This window comes from Panthera leo, chromosome B3 (genome assembly GCF_018350215.1).
Source record: "Panthera leo isolate Ple1 chromosome B3, P.leo_Ple1_pat1.1, whole genome shotgun sequence".
Lineage (NCBI taxonomy): Eukaryota > Metazoa > Chordata > Mammalia > Carnivora > Felidae > Panthera > Panthera leo.
In genome coordinates, this window is record NC_056684.1 from 85,966,384 (window position 1) to 85,991,450 (window position 25,067).

Below are 25,067 nucleotides of genomic sequence, written 5' to 3' on the forward strand. Positions count from 1 at the left end.
CCCACCCTCCCCTCCCTCCCACCCCCCATCAACCCTCAGTTTGTTCTCAGTTTTTAACAGTCTCCTATGCTTTGGCTCTCTCCCACTCTAACCTCTTTTTTTTTTTTTTCCTTCCCCTTTGGGGAGGTTTTTAATAAATACCCACTGAACCAATGAACATATTAATGTATTTCTTCCTTCACCAGGAAAACAGGCCATGTGATCTGCTGTATAGTTATCATTTACCACAGAGGAAATATGAGCCATCCTAGATGGCAATTAAGATTCTGGATGCCCCATAATCAAGACATCTTATAGAATTTATAGGCACCACTTTTCTCAAATTCTGCCTAGTTAACAGGGTGGTAGCAGGGTCAACTAAGCTTGGCCAGGGCCAAAAGACAGACTTGCCTTTGGCTAATCTAAAAGTCATGGGTAGAATAAATAAATTGAGCTGTTAAATGGTTATTTACTAACTCTATCTATTCTCCTTGACCCCTGAATCTAATTGTAAGGATAGCTACCATCAATGATATACTTAAACTCTGATTGTGTTGCCGGTAAAGTGCTTTTGTGAACTTATTCAACTTGGAGAACATGAGAAAAATTGTGGGTTTATACAAACATTACAATGACACGTAAGATAGTCAGAACAGTTTAAAAAAAAAGCTCATGTTAACTCTCACTAACTCTTGGTTATATTTTTCTGATGTTAGATATAACATTAGATGTAGCCACCTGTCACAGTTGTACATGACATAAGATGCAATGTTAATGATACAGTGTGGAAAATAACTCAGTTGTGGCAAAGTTGAATCACAAGACATGATACAAACAAAAGGCATCCAAACACCCACAGTGTTTGCACCTCAGGACCAGTACTCAGTCCACTTACAATGTTCTGCTCCTTGCCACCGTCCATCAGAATATGATCATCCCATTGTCTTAGTTATGCTTAAGGCCTACTAATATAGAGCTACATTATTAAACCAAAAATCATTATTAACTTAGCAGTTTTATTTCTCTGTATTGCTTAGGGTGATAAAATATAGTAACAATTAGGAATTAAAACATTTTCAGTGTTCTCTTTAATTCTGCCCCTCAACTACTGATGCTTCAAATCCTAGCAGTGGAAATTATAAACTAAGGTGCTGCATAGAAGAGAAAGTTGTGGAATAGATTAGACCAACACTGGATAAACTCAGCAAGAATAACTGTATTCAATTACTACACTAGAATCTCTTTAGTACCTAAGTTGTCATTACTAATAAACTAGGAAACTGATAGTGTAAGAACTCTGCCACACTGCTGGAAAATCATACAGTGGCTTTCTATATAAATGCCCTTCCCAAAGGTTGTAGTCAAAAAAAGAGTGGTCTTTGTAGGGACACCTAGAGAAGAAACTTGGCTCCCCATCTATTTATCCCTTGTCTCCTTAAAGCTTTAATCATCAGAAATGAAAGGAGAGTGATGATAACCTATCACATATGATGGCTCTGAGCAATGAAGTAGAGCACGTAAATTTCCTAGCACATGGTGAAGTATCTAGCCCATAATAGATATTTTTTTTATTTATTTATTTATTTATTTATTTATTTATTTATTTATTTTGAGAGAGAGAGAACTTGAACATGAGGGCGGAGGGGTAGAAGGAAGAGGGAGAGAGAGTGAGAAAGAGAGAGAGGGAGAATCTTAAGCAGAATCAATGTCTGGTAAGGAGCCTGATCCCATGACCCTGGGAACATGACCTGTACCAAAATCAAGAGTGGGAAGCTTAACTTATTGGGCCACCCAGGAGCCCCACCCATAACAGATATTTTAAAAAGTGAGCTCCCTTCCTTCTTCCTTTCTCCACCCACCCTCAAGTACCTAGTTTATGGTGTAGGTATCACACAGCCACTGGACAAAACAGAAACCATTCAGATCTCATATTAGCAGGTCTCATTCTTTTGGCCTCTCTTTATAGTGGTTTGGTCTATTATTTTTCCTATAGAAATGAGAGTTGTTATTTTTTGTAGTATTTCTTCCATGATAATGAATAAAGGGCATTTGGTAACTTTGTGTTTAACACAGCTATAATTCAGCACGGCCATCCGAATAAAATTACTTTTTTAAGGGTATAATTCTACAACTACTCTACTGCTATTTGATGTCAATATATTAAATCTAAAGTTCACTGTATACCTAAACACCAAGAAACTCCCAATGTAACTGTCTCACCAATTTCAAGTTTAAATGTATCCTAACTGGCTTAATATATCAAATTGTTTGCAGCTGAGAGACAAGATCTTATGCTCCTGTCTGTGCTGAACATCAGCAGATAAGGTATGCTCTGAGAGTAAAAGAGGTGTATTGTAATGGGAATCAATTACTTCAGTCCACATAGTACTATTAAGTGAATTCACAAATTTGTTTATTCAGTCAACAAGTTATTTTTTTATGTTTATTTATTTTTTAGAGAGAGAGAGAGAGCGTGAGCAGGAAGAGGCAGAGGGAGAGGAAGACACAGAATCTGAAGCAGGCTCCAAGCTGTCAGCACAGAGCCCAATGAGGGGCTCGAATTCATGAACCATGAGATCATGACCTGACCCAAAGTCAGATGCTTAACTAACCACCTAGATGCTTAGCCACCCAGGCACCCCAGTCAACAAGTATTAAGAGCCTGGTATGTGCCAGGCAGTGAACACTGTTCTAGGGCATGTAGTTGTAGCAAGTAGTTCTAGGGTTGATTTACAATGCAGAATCTAAAACTTGTTCATAGTTTCCTTTAATGAATATAATCCACCATGATTCTTCTTCTTCCTAACTATAATAACAACAAAAATAACACATCCTAAGTGCTTACAATAATGCCTGAAACAATGCCAAGTGCTTTATCCCATTTACTCTTCACAACATTTATATAAGGCAAGGATTATTATAATCACATTTTACCAGATGACGGAAAGAGCTGTGGAAAGAGTAACTTTCCAAGGCCACCTAGCTTATAACCAAGAAAGTTGAAATTCAAACCAAGTCTGTCTGACTCCACAGTCCATTCCCTAATGTCTAAACCAGTGCTATTCAAAGTCTGGTCCCCACAGACTGGTGGTTTCAGCAATACCTGGGAGCTTGTTAGAAATCAGAACCGATTTGGGGGCCTGTGTGGTTCAGTCGGTTGAATGTCTGGCTCTTGATTTCGGCTCAGGTCATGATCACAGGGTTGTAGGATCGAGCCCTGTGTCAGGCTCCAAGCTGAGCATAGAGCCTGCTTAAGATTTTCTCTCTCTCATGGGGTGCCTGGGTGGTTCAGTCGGGTAAGTGTACGACTTCAGCTTAGGTCATGATCTCATGGTTTGTGAGTTCAAGCCCTGTGCTGGGCTCTGTGCTAACAACTCAAGAGCCTGGAGCCTGCTTGAGATCCTGTGTTTCCCCCTCTTTCTGCCCCTCCCTCACTCATGCTCTGTCTCTCTCTTTCAAAAATAAGTAAAAACATTTTTAAAAAATTTTAATAAATAAATAAATAAATAAGATTTTCTCTCTCTCTCCCTCTGCCCTTCTGCCCCAACTTGTGCTCTAAAATAAAATAACAACAACAACAACAATAATAATAAAGAGAAACACAGAGCCCATTCAATCATAATTTGGGGGAGTGGGGCCAGCCATGTGTTTTAACAAGGCTTCTGCATGAGTCTTATGCATGTTAAAGTTTGATAAGCATTATCTAAACCACTCATTATACACACTGTTCAGTCCTCCTAATTCATAATACTCTAATGGTGTAAGGTCAGATTATTGCTTACTTGCATTAAAGACTTTCTAGCCCTCATAATAGCTGCCCTTGAGTTGGATTCTATGTGTAGTTAAAACACAACTGTATACCATATCCTTTAAGTAGGGTGACTAGTCATCCTAATTCTCCTGGGACAGTCCCATTAAGTGTATTATGCAATCAACAGTGGCCTCTTTCACTCTCAGAAGTGCTACAATTTAGACCAAAAATCATATGGTGGCCCTAGCTATAGCGCCTGCCTGCCAGTCTCTCCAACACCATGTCCTACCACTCACCCCCCCACCTCTACATTGTAGCTACAATAATGGCTTTCTTTCAGTTCATTAAAAATCTCAAACTTATGCAAGGGTTTACCACTTCTGTTCCCTCTTCCTCTAGATCACAGAATGATATGCTCCTCCTCATTGGCATTTCAAAGATGGGCTGGTAGGAACAGTCTGCACTGTATGTGGGCAATTTTGAGTACTTTATTATTTTATTTTATTTTTTGAATATAATTTATTGTCAAATTGGCTTCCATACACACCCAGTGCTCATCCCAACAAGTGCCCTCCTCAATGCCCATCACCCACTTTCCACTCTCCCCCAATTTTTGAGTGTTTTAAAACAATAGTAAAAGCATCTAAAACTCTGTCTACTTTTTACTTATTACCATGCACCAGAAAGTTTAAACAAAGTTAGTGATACAATATTGTTCCTCTCTAAAAATATTTTGTTACTTGTCCCTTAATAAATACTGTATTCTACATGGAAATTAATATAGAGATCTTTCAAGTACATAGGTGGCCCCCAAGAGACACAAACATAGATATTTGAACTCATCTCAAGAGAAAATTCCTAAGAGATACAGAACAGTTATAACTAGAGACTGGTTATAGTTTATTTTGGGTAGTTTGTGTTTCCAACTTCTGTGTTACCACATATTCCTGAGTTTAAACAATAGATTTAAAATAAATTTTGGTAGCACAGTAATTGTGAAGATGAAGAAACTGAACTTGACTTGCTTCAATTCTGTCAATTTATATGGCTTCTTGGAATTTTGATTTTTATTTAAGATTTAAAACATAAGGGGTGCCTGGTTGGCTCAGGCACATGGAAGAGAATGTGATTCTTGGTCTCGGGATTGAGGTCATAAGTTTGAGCCCCACATTGGGTGTAGAGATTACCTCTATAAATAAACAAACAAACAAACAAACAAGCTTACAAAAAAAGATTTAAAACAGTGATTCATATTTCTTAATTTCAAAATGTACTGCAAAGATACGGTAATCAAGACAGTGTGGTACTGGCATAAGGACAGTGACATATGTCAGTGGAATACAGTTGAGAGTCCAGAAATAAACATTCATAATTACAATGAATTAATTTTCAATAAAAATGCCAAAATAATTAAATGGGGGAAAAAGTCTTTTCAACAAATGGCACTAGGGCACCTGGATATCCACACACAAATGCGTGAGATTGGACCCTCATTTCAAATCAACTCAAAATGGACCAAAGACCCATGAAAGAGGTATAACTATAATAGTTTTAGAAAACAAAAACAAAAACAAAAACAAAAACAAATTAAAAAAAAAAAACATGGGTGTAAATCTTTGTGACCTTGGATTAGGCCATAATTTGTGAAATATGACACCAGTAGCACAAACAACCAAAGAAAAACAGATATCAGGCTTCTTAAAAACATTTTTGTGCTTCAAATGGCACCATCAAGAAAATGAAAAGACAACACACAGAATGTGAGAAAATATTTGCAAATCATATGTCTGATAATAGATTTGTATCTGGAATATATAAAGAATTCTTACAACTCAATAATAAAATGACAAATAAGGCAATTAAAAATGGGCAAAGAAACATGAAAATGGCCAATAAGAAAATGAAATATGCTCAACGCCATTAGCTATCAAGGAAATACAAATCAAAATCACAATAAACTACCACTTCACACCCACCAGGATGAACAGAATCAAACTGTTAGATAGTAACAAGTGTTGGCAAGAACATGGGCAAATTAGAAGGCTTATACTTTGCTGATTGGGATGTAAATGATGCAGACACTCTGGACAACAGTCTGGCAGTTCCTCAAAAGATTTTAACATGGAGTTGCCATATGGCGTAAGCATACTCCTAGGTATATACCCACCAAAATATAAACATATGCTCATATAAAAAGTTGTACATGAATGTTCATAACGGCATTATTCCTAATAGCAAAACTATGGAAACAACCCAAATGTTCATCAAGTGATGAATGGATAAATAAAATATGGTGTATCCATACAATGCAATTATATTTGGCAATAAAAAGAAGTAATGATATATGCTGCAACATGGAAAAACATTAAGAACATGATGCTAAGTGAGAGAAGCTGATCATAAATGAGATCATATACATGATTTCATTTATATGAAATGTCCAAAATCAGCAATTCCTTAGACCCAGAAGGTGAATTAGTGGTTTCCTAAGACCAGGGGAAGAATATGGGGTTTCTCTTTTGAGGTGATGAAATGTTCTAAAATTGACTGTGATGATAATTGCACAACTCTATATGTATACTACAACCCATTGGATTATACAGCTTAATTAGGTGAATTGTGTGGTACATGCATTTCAATAAAGCTGCCCCCCCAAAAAAAGGATTTAAAATGGTGAAACATCGTGCAAACTGCACTATGTAGGGATATTATTTTTCCTTTTTTATAAAAAAAATGATGTAATTAAAAATACTAATCCATTACTTTTTACCCTTTTTTTGGTACAGTAATGTTTATTTTTTAGATTAATTTTGTTACTAGGATGATAATACATGAAATTGAGTGACGTTTTTTCATTGTGTCTTTTTCTGGCCATCATTGTATCCTTTGCATTGCATGATCATTATTAAAAATAATTTTTGTCTAGGGGCTCCTGGGTGGCTCAGTCAGTTAAGTGTCCAACTCTTGGTTTCGGCTCAGGTCATGATCTCATGGTTTGTGAGTTCGAGCCCGACATCAGGCTCTGCGATGACAATGCGGAGCCCACTTGGGATCCTCTCTCTCTCCTTCTCTCTCTCTCTCTGCCCCTCACCCCCTCCAAAATAAATAAATAAACTTTAAAAAAATAATTTTGTCTAGAGAGGGGGGGAACGTTAAAAATTTATTTATCCAAAATGACAAATATACTAGAAATACCACTGTTGCTCAATATTATCTAGATTTTTGATCAAATGTCAGCATCACAAAGTTTTCCCTAACCACTCTATTTAAAATAGACACCACTCCATGTCCCCAAAGACATCACTTTCTATCCCCTTACTCAGCTTTAGTTTCTTCATAACTCTTATGATATCTGATTTTATATTATTTGCCGGTTTACTCCTGTCTCTGTCAGTAGAATGTTAGTTCATTCAAGGGTTGTCTGTCTTCCTCAGTCCTGTATCCTCAATGCATCGTACATATTCACTCAATTTTTAGTGAATAAAAAAATCACAAAAAGTAGATCTACTGCTTAAATTTCTTCACATAAAAGATTAAAAAGATGATTTTATCTTTGTGCACTCTTCTCATCAGAGTATTTCCTATATGGTTATCATATTCTGCTAGATACTTCAAAGATGTCTGGACATTCAAAATCCCTTTGTCTAGGAGTTTGAAACCTTCCCAAAAATATGTATGGCATTTTATGCATCTGCATTATCTTCAGGGAGGTTTGTGAGCTATAATTCATTCAACTTTGCAATGTCTCTGTCTTTAACATTACCAAAAAAACCCAAAATTTTTAAAGGTTAATCAGCTTAGATTATCCCAGAATTCATTACTCCAGTCTAGTGATAAAAACCAGCCTCTTTCATTGAACCTAGATATTGCTGTATTTTGTTAAACAGACTTTAAAACATTTACTTCTGAAAACTTGGCAAATTTTTATAGAAACTACTTCTTGGAAACTAGGTATTTTTCTATGGTTGTTCCTTTATCTCCTTTTAAAAATAATCATTGTATTTTTAAAACAAAACAGAACTCTGTTATAATATGGTTCAATATTACAACTGTTTTAAGTAGGCCACAGGTCAAATACTGTTCCTCCCAAAATGTGACAACCACACATGGTATAACTTGACCACACTGTTAGTCTATAAACCTTTTGTTAGTCATGCACTCGGATATGAAAGTTAAGGGGAAAAAAAACTATTTCTATGTGTATAGGTATGTTAACATAATATTCCTTCTAGTAAAAGCTTCTAAACATAATGAAATAGTCTTTGGAATGCTGTTCAAAAAAGTCTTTTGAATAATAAATTTGGTGCATTTAGATGTTTGTGTATAGATCCTCAAGTACTTAACCAAACCAAATCCTGCATTACAGAACGGTTGCTTGCTTTGAATCTGGAGTCAGAATGCCTATGCTTAAATCCCCAACCTACCATTTACTAGCTGCATGACTCTGGCCAAATGACTTATTCTCTCTATACCTCAGTTTTACAACCTTTAAAGTGAAGATAATCATAGTACCCACAACATGGGGTTGTGATGATTACATAAGTTAATACACGTAGAGTATTTAGAACAAGGCTTGTTACATAGGACACGATCAAAAAGCGCTGGCCATTGTTCTTAGGTTGAAATGGAAAAGAGCTTAAAATTAAATCTTTAGTTAACACTAATGCATCAATTAAAAATAAAAAAGACACCATTTCATACATTTTAATATAAAATTAGTAGGAAGACTTTATTTTAGCTTCGGGCTTTCTGAGCACAATTATATTTTATTTGTGCAACTAAAGTAATGGTTTTCTGAAATGAAAATTTATGCAGAAGCCTAAAAGATGCAAGATTATTTTCTTATACTGTTGCAGCTTAGTAGAAAAAAGCATCCATGGCCCTCCTGCTAAGTTTAGACTAGACGCTTTTCTTAAACAGTCACATATTTCTTCATTAAACTGTTTTTTAATGGCCCTTTTGATGACTGCCAGTTTCCTCCACAATAAAAGAAGTTTTGACCTGTGAATTCATTTTTTTTAATCTAGTAATAACTTTGAATACATTAACTGAGCATCATGGACCAAATAAGGAGCCAATTAGTTGTATTTTCCATCATCTGAATGAAATACGAATGAATCAACTTCATCACTAAACTTAAAAGGCTGTCTTCATTGGCAAAGAAGTCTAAATATTGTTCTGCTAACTCAAGTTCCTTTTAGAGAATAAGGAAAGTTGAATTATCTGTGACCTGAAACAACTGAGTTTCATTTTCCCTTTCCCCACTCTGCGAAGGCAAGTCAAGCGATCTAGTACCGTTCTACAGTAGCACTCCCCATAAAATTGCTGTAAGAACTCATTACTTAGTCCATTGCCTATAAATTATGACCCTGTACAGCATTCATTTTCATAAACAGACACTGTTTATTTTTCCCTCATCATTCATTCTTTATTTCCCTTTCCTATTCATTTAGATATTGGGATGACGTCATGAACGCATCTACTCATCAAGCTACCATCTTTGGTAAATAGACCTCACAGATAATCAAGTCATCAACTAGTTAGGACAAGTCCGAAAAGAGACAACCATGAGTGAGTCTGTAATCTTAGTGCAGACACTCTGCAACCATATTTGCTTTCTATAAAAGCACATCCTTTCCCTTCAAACATTTAGTTTTTGTGGATAGCAACTAAGAATATTTCAAAAGACACACACATCAAACACAACATCAACATTCTGTGCCCCTTTAGGTAGTGGGAGAGGCACACTGCGCTAAATAGGAAATACAGTTCGTCTCACCAACGCATACTGGATCCTCATTTTCAGCATTCTCATGTGCACTTTTTTTGGGGTTTCAAAAGAGAAAGTGAAATATCAGTCTTCACTTCAAATGGGTCACCACAGCTTTGGAGATTTCCTTATTACAAAATTAACAATACAATTAGGATTTCTGATTATTCACAATTGAATGTTTAAATGTACTTATTAATGCATTTTTTCTTTTGAATATGTATCTATAGATTCAGATGGTCTGTCATTTTCTTAATTATTTACTTACATTGTTGCTCAAGTATAATACATACGAGGTCCAAATTTTAAATACCTTGACTTGAAAATATTTCTATAGCTGTTGTTTTTTATAGAATTCACTTTTTAAAAAAAAGCTTAGGAAAAATGCAGCTAATGATATAAAAGGTAAAGATAATTAAACCCTTTAATGTTTAAAAGCAATTAATTAACTGGGCAGCTAACTAGAGAGAGTACAAAAATCTTATTTTTAATACTCACGGGTTCTATTGTGAATATTTTTTCTGTTGCAAACTTTTCTGTCAGGCAAAGTCTCCAAGTTGGGAATGGGCCCTGTCAAGTCTCTGAAATTCGATTGTTCAAAAATCTTAATTATAAGAAAGTAAACAAAGAACGGGTTGAAGTTGTGCAGAGTTCTAATGAGCTAATGTAACAAAACTTGAGCAAAGTCAACCCTCTTCAAAGCCAGCAGGCTCGGCTCTGACAGTCATCCATCAAACTGAAGGTCTCCTTAATAAATGCCAATTATAGCGCATATATGTACAAATGTGGCAAGCATAAGCCATAGGATCATTTCCTTCCGAGAAAACTAGTGACCAAGAAAACACCCAGGCAGTGTAAGCAACCAGCCCACCCGACGGTAAGGTTTGCTCCTGATTGGAATACTAACCAGCATGATTTCTCTCTCTTTAGAAAAGTTCAGAACCACACAGAATTTTGTTTGGGGTTATACAAATTCCTTCACAATTTGTATAGAAGTCTAACATAACTTTTTAAAAGCCATGACATGCCCATAATGTATACAGAGTCTCCGACTTCCGCCGTAAGCGAGGCTTTTTCCTAACTTAATCATACTCAAATTTCACCCCTTTTAAAGATCCTGATTCAAAAATGTTCACTCATTCTCCACAGTCCACAAATTTATACCATCTCTTCCTGTGGTATTTTATGTGCATAAATTAAAAAAGAATGGCCTGCAATGAGGATTAAAAGGTTGGAAAAAAATCATAGACTTTCTAAATTTAGTTTCATTTTTCTTATTTTATCTGTCAAAATATGTGTGCTAACAAAACATATATATTTTCCTACGTTCTTATAAAATAATCCATTTATGTTAACTTTATTACCTAGAGGAAATGCTGGATCAACTCGGATAGGAAGTTACATCGTAGGCTTAGTATCATATCACTATGTAACTCAGCATATATGAGAAATAAGTATGTGAGAACTCTAGAGAAATAACTAAAATATGCCCTCACTGGTACACTAGCTCTTGCTGTGGAATGCGCACCATTATATGATTTCCAACTTTCAAAAATGTTTCTCTGCTGCCTTTTTCATTAGCTGGCCAGGCACTTGAGCCCATTCTCAGACAGGTTTCTTAGAGACATTTGATGACATCAGACGGAGGGGAGGGAACTTTCTTAAAGAGTATGGACACAGATCTTTTGTCTAGAAAGCACAAACCCAAATTTTATACTACAGCATTACTTTAATAGAGATAGATGGGATTTCAAAAAGAAGTGCTATTATCCTCCTATGATGACAGAGATAATTAATGGAATAAATGAAAACGTTCATGTTTGATATTTTTATGCAAATAGATTAGAATAGTCTGCATTAGCCCCAAGTTGATGTCTTGTTTAATTGCCCTTTAAAGTGACATCTTCCATCACACATGCAGACCCGTGCTAAATTCATTTATTTCTATCTTGCCTGAAATTATGATGAATGGTCTGAGCTCCATTCAATTATTTAAAATGTGCAAAGAAACAGAAACAATGAAACTGGCAAAGCCCTCTACATTCTTAGGAACAATTTAGGCTAATTAGCATCAACTTCTCCCCCATTCATCATACCCCTTTAGAAATATAAACAAACTGTCAGCTCTAACCTAACAAACAGATCACTGAGCTACTTAACACAAATTATTCTTACATGAAAAGCTCCTTCTCAGGCAATATTCTCCTTTAGGGCATCTGGGAAGCTGAGCTATCAAAATTGAAGACATATGTTCCAGTCAAACTCAACTCCCGGATTGTAAAGATCGCTGTTGTGACAGTTTTCAGTCAGCATACTTGCTGCTGGCAACCCAGCCCCAGTCCCAGCGAAACAAAAATCAAATGGAATGATGCAAGCAGAGCCCTAGATGCAGAAGAACACCTCCCCACACTACCCATCTCAATTCTTATGATGTCCTGTTGCAGCTCAAAGTTTTGCTACATTTGGTTTGGGGGCAATAGGTAGAGAGGAAAGTAACAAACGTGGTCTTTCAGTGGATTTCATCATGCATTATTTTTCATTACATCCTATGCGGCTGAAGCTATATTCAGTTGAAACCTAGAAGTCGTTGCCTATCATTTCTGAGATGGCAGAGAGGACATAGCTGGAAGGGTCCAGATGGAGAGAAATGTAGTTTGCAGATAGATTGGGTATGGCTCCCCAAATGGATTTAAAAACTCTGAATTCTTTCCTTTTAACTAACAGGAATATAGAAAGTACTTATCCCTTTACATACTAGAACTCTGTGGTTAAATCCCTGCCTGGATCTGGACCAAGCTAATCTTTTCTTCATTTGCTTCAATGCAGCTGCAGATATATAGTTTATTCTTATTATTTGCAGTAGTTATGTAATTATATTCCATAAATTCACTATGAAAACTGAATGAGTGAATACTAAACCCACTGCTCCTAGAGGAAATACAAGGTTAAGTTCCTGCAAGCCTCTGGTCACAAACTTTTCATCAACCAGTCAATATATAACCTATTTTACAGGCTATTTCTGTTTACAGACATCATATTTAATATATATCGTTGATTTATTAATACTGAACTCACCACCAACAACATTATAACTCATGCCAAACGAAGCTTATCTAACACATGTATTTTCTCATAGGGCATATGACAGCCTTCTTGCATTTAGTAACACTGGACAGCACTTCAGCACTATGCTTGGGGGCCATTAACAATGAAATCACCAACAAAAAAGCACAAAAATGTGGAAAATATACACTAAATAGACCATGAAAGGGACACTTCCTTACAGTATGAGAGCTGAAACACAAAGGCAGAGCATCATCTTGTTCGACCTCAGTGGATCTCAGGGCTTCAGATGACTCAAATTTTTCACCACTCTGCACATATCCGTGAATACCATGAAAGCACCATGAGTATTGATTTTGAGGTTACAAATCAATTTTAGCAAGAAGACAAATTCACAAATACTAAATCTGCAAATAACAAGGATCAACAGTTGATCAACTGTATGTAACAAGGATCAAATTTATACATATTTTCTCCCTTCAGATTTCCCACTGAAGATCTTTGAGGTTTTTTTCTCTGTAAGCAAAGGTCACAGACTGAAAGTAGAGTAAAGCCTTCACAGGTTAACTGATAAAGTGGGTGGCCACAAACCTCCTTAGTGACATGGTAAGCCACAAAGCCCTTCAAATATGTTTCTGTTTTTTAGCATCCCAGGAACATGAACATTGATGGCACTTACAACCACTGCAGTAATAGCATCAACCCATAGCCATCCTATATGGTACTAAGTACTGTGTCTCTACCTTTTTTTTAAGTTTATTTATTTATTTTGAGAGAGAAAGAGAGAGAGAGAGAGAGCACATGTGAGCTGGGGAGGGGCAGAGAGAGAGAGAGAGAGAATCCCAAGCAGGCTCTGCACTGTCAGTATGGGGCTTGATCGCATCAACTGTGAGATCAAGACCTGAGATGAAGTCAGACACTTAACCAACTGAGCCACTCAGGCATCCCTACTGTGTCTCTACCTTATTATAGCACTTGAATTACTGTTATTTGCTGTACTGGACAGTTGCTATTGCTAGCATCCATCTCCATGCTTCTCCCTACCTAGGTCTCAGATTTCCCACACAGGCTGTTTTTGTAGGGTTGTCTTGAGGAGTCAGCTCTTGGCCTTTAAGCCAATTAGTGGATGGTGTCTCCTTAGCCACAGTGACTTCTTTAGGGATGAGTACATGACTCAGTTTGGGTTAATGACACACAAGGAGATATTTGCTTAGCACATGTAGTAAAAATGGCTCGTCTCTGTGTCAGCCATGTTAAGAATCAGTCTCAGGATAAAGCAGGCACTGTGGAAAGGAGAGCAGAGAAATGTAAAGTATATGAGTCCCTCGTGATAGTATTGAGCCACTAGGAAAAGTCTCATATTTATCCCACCTGATTTTAAAGCGCTCTCAATTCAATAACTCATAAATACCCTTCATTGTTTAAGGCAACTTGAGTAAGATTGTTTTTCTTGTATGCAAGAGAATCCTGATATATATATACATATATATATATGTATATGCATATATATACTATACATATATATGTATAGTATACTATACATATATATGTATAGTATATATATATATATATATGTGCTAGTTTTTACCCCTTTGCTCCTAATACAAACACACACACACACACACACACACACACACACACACACACGCTAAGTATCTGAATTCTCTTTTGCTCATCTTTTTACATGCTCTTTACTTCCTGACATTCATGACTAATAACAGTAGTCATTGATAAATATATCAAACTTAATTAGTAGAATGGAGAATACCTTCCATGGATATAATCATAAACAGTGTAACCATGTTTAACCACAGAATAGTTAACCAAATGGCTGCTATTATATTGCTACTTGCCCATGAGAACAAAGTTCTTGCTATGATTACCTTAAATATAAAGTGATTCATTTTCAATTATACACATCTGTATTATAGAAGACTAAAACATTAATATAACCCATCAAGAATCTTTTTTTTTTAACTTATCCAGTAAAATTATAAAGATAACATGATCTTATCTCCGGCCCACTCCCCAAAGTAGGAAAACTTTGGCATACTTTTTCTACAGGACTCCTAATTCCCGTATCTCTGAATTAGGATAAAATGAATAGAGCTGAATGTTACCCATGCTTATTCATAAATGTAAAATAATATGCCACCTTTTAAAGTTTCTGCCCAGCCTTTTCTTTCTCTATGGGTGGTTTCAACAGCCATGGTTATTTGTGGATGCAAAACTGTGTGTATAATAAATTGCAACTGCGACTGACTAACCTCAGAACGAGTGACAAGTAACTAATTACTCCCACAGGTGGCCAACTGCTTTGGCAATTAGCCCATTGTGGGCAAAATTCATTGCGTGTAAGAAAGAGGCTTCCTTTTCAAAATATCCACTCCTCCTTTTTGGAGGATGAAATGGAGGGGGGAGGAGTTACAGGGAAAGGGGAATGGGGGAGGTGAATGGGATAACAAGTAGATGGAAAAATTAATGGTTTCTTCAATAAACAAACCATATAATCTGAAGTTTTTTTCCAAGGTGGAAGAAAATTTTTCTTCCCAACCACCTCCTACCAAAAACCCTCAGTAATAATCTTCAAGAGAGTTCAGACCATCTAGCTAAACATTTCAAATAATTCTAAGATCATCTGCCATGAACAAATATTTTCTCTCTAGTTTATCATATATCTCAGAAATCTTTGAGTGATACATGAACTATTTTGGAGACTATCCTAACCCATTCTTCATAACAGATAGCAAATAGCATAACAGAGTTGTGTCTAAATGTACATTTTTCAGTTATTTATCTATAATTATACTATTTCATTAGCTTCCTACTAAAATGTTTCTAGGTCCTAGATAACATTCCTACATCACAGCAATGTGGTCAAGTGTAGAATTTACATTTTAAAAATTTCTTTCCAAAACAGACTTTAATTGAGAATTAGGCATTAAAGTGTCCATACAATCCAAGGCAATCCACATATTCAATGTAATTCCTGTCAAATTTCCAATGGCATTTTTTAAAGAAATAGAAAAATCAATCCTAAAATTCATATGGGGCCAAAAAAGACCCCGAGAAGCCAAAGCAATTTTGAGCAAAAGTACAAAGCTGGAGGCATTACACTGCCTGATTTTAAAATATACTACAAAGCTGCAGTTTTTAAAACAGTATGGCACTGGTATAAAAACAGACATGTACACCAATGGAACAAAATACAGAGCCTAGAAATAAATCTACACATTTATAGTCACATGATCTTTGACAAAAGTGTCAAGAACACACAAAGGAGAAAGGACAGCCTCTTCAATAAATTGTGTTCAGAAAAGTGGACAGCCACATACAGAAGGATGAAGTCAGACACTTATCTCACATCACATACAAAAATCAACACAAAATGGACTGAAGACTTAAATGTTAGAGCTGAAATGTAAACCCACTAGAAGAAAATACAGGAGAAATCCTTCTTGACATCGGTCTGGACACTGATTTTTTTAATATGAACCCCAAAGCACAGAAACAAAAGCAAAAATAGACAAATGGGACTATATTAAACTAAAAAACTTCTGCACAGCCAAGAAAACTATCAATTGAGTGAAGAGATTACCCACAGAATGGGAGAAAATATTTGCAAACTATCTTATAAGGGGTTAATATCCAAAATATATAAGGAATTCAATTAACTCAGTAGCAAGAAAATGAATAACCTAATTTTAAAATGGGCAAAAAACCTGAATAGATGTTTCTCAAAAGAAGACATACAGGTATATGCAGAGGTATTCAACATCACTAATCACTGGGGAAATGAAAATCAAAACCACAATGTAAGATACCACTTCACATCCATTAGGATGGCCATTATTAAAAAGCTAAACCCAAAAATAACAAGTGTTGGCAAGGCTGTGGTGAAATTGGAACCCTTCCATACTGTTGGTGGGAATGTAAAATAGTCCTGCCACTATAGAAAGCAGGATGGTGGTTCCTCAAATAATTACAAATAGAACTAGTATATGATCCAGCAATCTCACTTCTGGGTAAATATCCAAAGGAAATGAAATCAGTATCTCAAAGAGATAACCGTACTTCCACGTTCATTGAGCATTATGTATTCCAAGATATGGAAACAACCTATGTAGATAATGGATGAATGAAATAAAGAAAATGTGGGGTGTGTGTGTGTGTGTGTGTGTATGTATGTGTGTGTGTGTGTGTGTGTGTGCGCGTGTGTACACGGAGGACATTATGTTAAGTAAAATAAACCAGGTAAAGAAAGACAAATATTGCATGTCCTCTCATGTGGTATCCAAAATAATCAAACTCCTAAAAGCAGAGAGTAGAATGGTGGTTACCAGGGGATGGGGAAAATGGGGAAATGTTGGTCAAAGGGTACAAAGCTTCAGATATGCAGAATAAACAAGTTCTGGAGATCTGATATACCACATGGAGTAGTTAGTATCATTGTTATTGTGTACTTAAAATTTGCTAAGAGTGTAGATCTTAAGTGCTCTGACACCAAAAAAGGTAATTATGCAAGGTGTGCCTATGTTAATTAGCTTGATTGCGGTAACCATTTCATAAGATATTCATATATCAAAACATGATGCTGGACATCTTAAATACATACAGTTTTTATTTGTCAATTATGTCAAAAAAGTTGGAAGGGAGAAAAAGAATTGGGCAATTTTTCCAAAGACACAAATAGCAGCTCTGCAATCAGTCTCTCTGTTCCCCCAAGTGGGTCTCCTAGAGACTAGTACTACTGCAGCAATCAAACACAAACAGGCACTTTACACACCAGACTTGACAAAAACTGGACTCTTTTTTTTTTAAGTTTATTCATTTATTTTTGAGAGAGAGAGAAAGCAAGGGAGAGGCAGAAAGAGAGAGAGAGAAAGAGAATCCTTAGCAGACTCTGCACTGTCAGCGCAGAGCGCAATATGGGGCTAGAACTTATGAACCGTGATATCATGACCTGAGCTGAAATCAAGAGTCAGATGCATACCTGACTGGGCCACCCAGGTGCCCCCAAAATTGGACTCTTCATTATCATTCAGCTAAGATAATGCCAGTTAGTATGGAAAAGATGGAAACCTAAATAGTTTTCAGTTTGGCAAGAATGGGGAGACAGAAGCACTGTACTGAGAACAAAAATTAGACTAAAATGATAGCATTTATCAGAATATATAAACCAAATTTGTTTGATCCATGAATTCTCCTTTAGCGAATTATCCTACGATAAATGAGTTTGTACACAAACACACATACTTACACAAACTGCACACATACACACAAACACAATCACATACAACCACATCCACATCTATACACAGACATACATTCATTCACACACACACACACACACACACACACACATCCAGGTAAATATACTATATTGTAAGGTGCTTCCTGCAGCATGTTGGTAATAGCAAAAAAAAAAAAAAAAAAAAAGTGGAAACAAGCTAAATATCATCAGTGGCAACTGCTTGAATGAACTATGGTACCTAAGTACAACAAAGTAGAGTACTAGTTTTTTTGTCGTACTAAGTACAACAAACTAGAGTCCAGTTTTTTTAATAAATGAAATAGTTCTACATATGGAAACATATGTCCAAGATGGAATACAAGCTCTATCAGAGCAGAAATTTTCTGTTTGGATCACTGATTTATCCCCAGGGTCTACAACAGTGTTTGCCACATACATACACAATAAATATTATTGAATTGAAATAATTATGTTATTCAGCAAAAACATATTGAAGAAAGGACATGAATAAAAAAGATACCTATGAACAACACCTTTACCCACCATTGAAAATTAGTATCTCAAGTGAGACATTGTGAACATGTGAGCCTCTAGTTGTGATATTCTAGAAGAACACAACATCACTTATGTAGTATTCCACCCAAGCAGGTACAGCCAGTAGCTAATCATGAAGAAACATCAGGCCAACTCAAAATGAGAAACATTCTTTTAAATTCTTCAAAAATGTCAGTGCTATAAATACTGAGGAATAGTTGAAGAATTGTTCCAGGGTCCTGATCAACAGGGACCAGTGAGACGTAACAAGAAAGTGCAATACATGATCCTAAACTAGACCTGATATTAAAGGGGAAAAAAATTCTATGAAGTACATTTTTGGATTAATCTTATAAACAGATTGGATCAGTGACAAATTTATTGAAGTTTTATAAAAACTGATGACCGCATTATGCTTATGCACATCCCTAGGAAATACATACCCAAATATTTAGAAATTGTTATAGAATGAATGATTATGTCCTCCCCAAATTCATATGTTAAATCGTAATGCCCTTTGTGAGGGTATTAGGAGGTGGGGCCTTTAAGAGACAATTTGGTCATGAGGGTGGAGCTCTCATGAATAGGATTAGTACTCTTATAAAGGATCCCAGAGAGCTACCTCAACCCTCCCACCTTGTGAGGACAGAGTGAGGAGCAAGACAGCCATCTATGAACCCTGAACCAAGCCCTCACCAGGCACTGAATCTACCGGTATTTTGATCCAGAACTTCCCAGCTTCTAGAATTATGAGAATTAAATTTCATTGTTTAAAAGACATCCCGTCCATAGCAGAAGCCCGAATGGACTAAGACAGAAAATAAAAGCCACAATGTCTACAGTTTAGTCTCAACTGGTTCAAACAAAACTATTATCAATGGATGGATGGATGGATGGATGGATGGATGGATAAACAGATGGGCTGATAAATAGGTAGACAGTTAACAATAGAGAACAAATGATAAAGCAAATGGGGAAAAATGTCAGCAGTGAATTTAGGTAAAAGTTCTTTCTAAAATTCTTATAATTTATTTGTAAGTTTGAGTTCTTTTCTAAATAAGAACTTTTGCAATTTCTGGAAGTAAACACCAAAAAATGTTCACAGTATTTACTTCCAGGGAATGGAAATAGAAGGATTCTGGTTGGAGTGGTGGCAGGGTTGTGTGGACAGGAGCAGGGATAAGATGTCTTAGCTTTCATTTAATATCCTTTCATACGGTCATAATTTAACATAAACACATGCTACCTTTGTAACAAGAATGCCTAATTAATTTTAAGGCAGCAGCTTGCAGTCATAGGAAATGTGTGGCCTTAGCTGAAATCCTGTCAGTGCCCACTTTACTCAGGGTGTGGCCTTAACCAAGTCAAGGAATTTCCTTGAGGGTGACATTAGATGGCCTGGTGTCCAGTCCCAGCTCTGTCACAAACTCACTGGAGAATGGTAAGCAGGTCATTTCACAAACCTGGGCCTCAAGTCTCTTGTCTATAAAATGAAAGAAGACAACCATGATTTCCTTACAAGTCAATTTTTCCAGCAAAAGAAGTTTGGTTTCCCAGGATATTATCTCCTAAACAGGAAGAGTTCTAAATTTTTTCATTCAGGTGAAGAATGAATTCTTCACTTTTTGGGCTGATGACTATACCTAAACTTCTAATAGGACTTACACTGTTTTTTAAACCTTTGGCGTTGAGGCCACATTGATTTGTAATAACTTGGACTTCACCAAAGCTGGGGCTGAGGGTGGTATGATATCCTTTCCCTGCTCCTTCTACTCCTTACCTTCCTCAGGGAGCATTTCTCAGCCTTTCTCTGTGAGTCTACCTAAAACACTCCTGGGCAAACATCAGAGACTTCCTAACCCGGTAGGGCCCTGTTCTCACATCTCTTTCCCCTTAATGTTTAAACCCGTGCATTGCTGAAAGGAAATTTAATCCATATGCTTCTGACTAATTTACACTTAACACATCAAAATATTCCGTTGTAACAGTCATTTGTTGTCCCAAGAATCCTCTTGAGTCTTGTTAAGGCTTTTATTCTTAGCTGTCTCAGTTTAACAGTTACAAATGGAATTTGAACTCCAGAAGGATAGTTCTCTCTCCTTATTATTCCTCACTCATTTGGTAGACCTTGCCAGGCTTTCTTTGCCTTTACCTTAGGTGAGAAAGTCTTTGTTCTAAGGCGCTTCTTACATTCTTTTAACCACATAATCAGGATGTTAATAATTACTGTTTGCAGGCATCAATGACAGGCTCTGTTATAGGAACTTATATGTTTCTTCTTTAACCTTCCCATTGAGATAAGCATAGTTTTCCATATTCAGAACCCAAAGCTCTGAGAGATTAATTGGCCTAAATTACATAGCTGATAAGAACCTAGGTGTGACTAGCTCCAAACACAGCCTTGCATTCTTTCCAAATTAGATTAAAAATAAACAGTGGGTGATGGTCCAACTTCCATAGGTACAGGCTTTGTTATACCCAAAAGAATACAGGAAGCCCTATGCCCTTGCTTCCCTGGCGACCTTTATTCATCCCAGTTCAAATGTCATATCCTCTCTTAAGGTTTCTCTCTTCTTTGGTGTCTTCCGTATCCTTCTTCGTCAAATCACACTGTAATATAATCATATTTTTCATGTCTATTTTCCTCTTAGACTATGCATTTCTTGAGTTTAGGGTTATATCTTACTCCTTTTTGTCTTCCCAGAGCCCAACCCAGAGTAGATGCTTAATAGATGTCTCTCGAATTGGATATCTCTTACTTAAGATTGAGGTGGAAATGCCATTTATTGATTCATTATTCATTCTAGGTACTGGAGACAGGGCAAGTTAAAACAAGCAGATCACCTTTCCACCCAACACCACTCAGATTGGGGGCCTTCTTCTCCACTCCCTGTTGACTCTATCCGTGTATTCCCTTTGGAGCCCAAATAAGTAAAGTATAACTGTACATTGTAGACAGTATAATACATGTGTCAAGGGAATGGACTCTGTAGTCAGCCCATCTGACTTTGAGCAATTTACTTCACCTCCGTTTCTACATGAATCGAATGAGGAAAGTAAAGTACTTACATGACAGGGTGGTTGCAAAACACAATTTATATTATAGACATTACATGTAAACTTAAAACAGTGCCTGAAACACAGAGTTCAATAAATACTAGCTATTAGTATAATTCTCCATATTACCTGGCCCATTTGTTCTGCTTTCACTGCTAGCCAATCTAATTAGCCATTATAAACTAAGAAATTAAATAAAACAATCTAATATGATTATTTCACAAATACACTTTCCTTGTGAAAGGCTTTTATTGTATATTACAAAGTAATGTGTTCATCCCATGTAAAAATGCATAGACTAAACAGGTGTGAGAATTTTTATACAAAGCAGAATTATTAGTTGACCAGATATACTTTGATATCAGTAATTTCTCCCAACACAGATATACCTCTTTTTTTCAACCTCTAAAACTTCCAAAACTTACACTGTATATTTTTGTTTTTATTTTTCTCCTTTCTTATTTCTTCTAAGTTGGCTTGTCTGACTCTGTGGGAACAGAGTTGATGAGGCCAAGGACATAAACTCATTCCCTTTGTAAATCAGATTGTTCCCTGTTTAATTGCTGCAGAATATACTCTGATTTTTGGCCAATGTTACTAATAAAAATCGTTTATCACAAGAGATGCCAGGGGGTATGCTTTAAAACACTCGGGTACCTATTAAAATGTAATAGCTAGGTAAATGTAAGCTATTCATGTACAAAGACATTTATCATAATGTTATTTTTAATGGATACAAATTTGAAAAAAGTAAATGTTCAATAATAGGAGAATGGCCTAATAAACTTGATAGTTATGCAATGGATTTTACATTAGAATAATTTTAAAAAGCAGAATACAGAAATGCATTTAATTATGTTAAATTATGCATTTAAATTTTATACAAACATCCACATATGTATAGAAATAGCAAAAGAAGACAATGTGCTAAAATGTTAACAGTGCTTATATCTGAGTAATGAAATGACCTATGACTGATTTTTATTTTCTTCTTTATCATCAATAGTATTTGACTTTTGACTTTTGACTTTATTGACTGTGTTAAATCTGAATTTCCTCACATTTTGGTTTCCTCATTTGTAAAATAAGGACAATGAAAATATCTGTTTCACAAACATAATAATGTATCAGTTGAGATAACAGATATAAAAATTGAAAAATTTTAATGTACTGTTTAAATATTAAATTATTGGGGGGGTACGCCTGGGTGGCTCAGTCAGTTAAGTGTCCGACTCTTGGTTTTGGCTCAGGTCATGATCTCGCAGTTTTGTGGGTTTTGTGGGTTTGAGCCATTCCCTCCCAGCTACTGACAGTGCAGAGCCTACTTGGGATTCTCTCTCCCTCCCTCTCTCTCTGTCCCTCCTCCACTTGTGCTATCTCTGTCTCTCTCAAAATAAATAAACTTAAAAAAATTGTTTTAATATTAAATTACTGGAAAACAATATAACTTTATTATATGTATGAATTATAGCAATTAGGACTAGAAATTTACTTTGTTTTTAAAGTATAAAAAATTGTAATACATGTGTGGCTTTTTCTTCTTGGATTTTGCCCAGTTCTTTAGGATTTCCTGCTCTTTTACCTCCTCTAGCTGTGGCATTGTTGTCAATGGGAAGGCTGGAGGAATATTAAAAAGAGTGGTGGTTAAATGCTCCAAGATGGAATTAGCTTGCTAATGCTCTTTTACCATGTAGATGTTAATAGTGCCAAATACTAAAACAACAATAAGATCATTGTCACTCAATAGCACCAGCACATCATTAGTAATCTCAGACACAGATATTCAAAGTATATCAAAAAGTAGACAATGCAAGAATTGATTCAGGAAATGTGCTCTGGAAATGAAAAGAATGTTCTTAGATAAATAGCTTTTAACTTTTCCTTTTAAAAAGTAGTTATCAGGGTCAATATTCATATTTTTATTTATCAAGTACATATAGTGCCTATTAAGTGCTAGACACTATTCCAAGAATTTTACTCATTCAATACATATAACATCCCTATAATGTAAGTATTATTATTATCATCCCCATTTTACTAAGAAAGAAACTGAAGCAGAGAGGTTAAAGTTCCTGACGTGTGCCCAAGAGCTCACAACTACTGAGTGAGATTTCCAGGATTCATACGAAGTCATTCCCTCTCCTACTACTATTATATGTATTCATATATACTTAGCAAGAATAAAAGGGGAAGTCTGAGAACCACAGAGAAATGGGAATATGTGAGAAGCAGTTGTGGATCCTAGTAAAAGTGACCAACAGGAAACCAACAGGTCTTAGTTTCCCAGGGGCAGTCCAAATTCATACCTATTGTCCCAGTGTAATTACTAACACTATCCCTTGTCATTGTCAATAGTGTCCAAGCTTGGGCAATAAATTATATGGTCAACCTGTTAGAAAGGCCCTACTCTACAGCAGGGGTGAGGCTCTGAAGCCTTGTTAACCATGAATTTATTTATAAAATGAGAGTGTTAATTTTTGCTCTCTTTCTGCCTCCCAAGATGACAATACTGTGGCATTATGCAGAAAATATAGATGTAAGATATTTTGAAATATTACAAATGTCTGATAGCTACATAGGGAACTACCAAATGCTGGGCTCCCATCATGTGCAGCACCTGAAGGTGGATGATTTACTTTGTTAATGGATTCATAATGCCTTTTTCATTCTTAGAGAACAAACATTTGTGATAGAAACCTTGGTGTCAGATAGAATACAAACACATCATTGAGCCATTCTTAACCATCATTACTGAACCAGAAACTATGTCAAGAAATTTGAAAAGAAAGCTTTGCTAATTTCATTATATAATATCCACTTTATGGTTGACTCATTATTTCCACATAAGCAAGAAAAATAAGCAGAATAAAAAGAATAAACTGTTTTGTTATTAAAAAGGAAGTTTAGAAGGCTAGTACTGCTAAGTAACATCAGGAAAAAAAAGCAATGGATTCATTTTACAAAAGAAAAAGAGATATTGAGATATCTCAAAATATTGAGATATTGCTGTTATAGCAATGAGTTGAAATTCAAGAAAATCACCTATATATTGAGATTTAAAAGGTGTAAGCTCTATCATGGGGTGTATCTGTGTGTGTGTGTGTGTGTGTGTGTGTGTGTGTGTGTGTGTGTGTGTGAATCTCTTTGTATTCTGGCTTTTTGGTATGAAAATTCATAAAAAGGGGAGAAGGAAGAACATCTAAAATGGGCAAAAGTATTATATCCTTATCTTTTTGTATCTTTCCTCAGTTCTCACTTTTTGTTCCCTACTTTCCATCCATTCACTCCCTCACACAAATTTCTGACATATCGGCCATTATATCAGTCCATCACTTCCTTTAGTCCTCTTTAGTTTATCATCTCACGAAATGTCTTCATCTCTTTGGTTGAAAATAGGGAAGAGGGGTGCCTGGGTGGCTCAGTCAGTTAAGCATCCAACTTCGGCTCAGGTCATGATCTCGCGGTTCATGGGTTCAAGCCCAGTGTCAGGTTCTGTGCTGATAGCTCAGAGCCTGGAGCCTGATTTGGATTCTGTGTCTCCCTTTCTCTCTGCCCCTCCCCGCTCATGTTCTGTCTCTGTCTAAATAAATAAATTAAAACGTAAAGAAAAAAAAAAGAAATGAAGGGAAGAAATCTAAGTATGTTTATTGCATTAAATT

The 25,067-nt window shown here is 36.1% G+C and overlaps 1 protein-coding gene across 1 annotated transcript in view; it reads right to left on the reverse strand.

The window, feature by feature from the left end:
• Positions 1-25,067, reverse strand: part of SLC25A21 (solute carrier family 25 member 21) — a 485,962-nt gene that overhangs the window by 406,281 nt on the left and 54,614 nt on the right. The gene's annotated exons all lie outside the window — the stretch shown is intronic.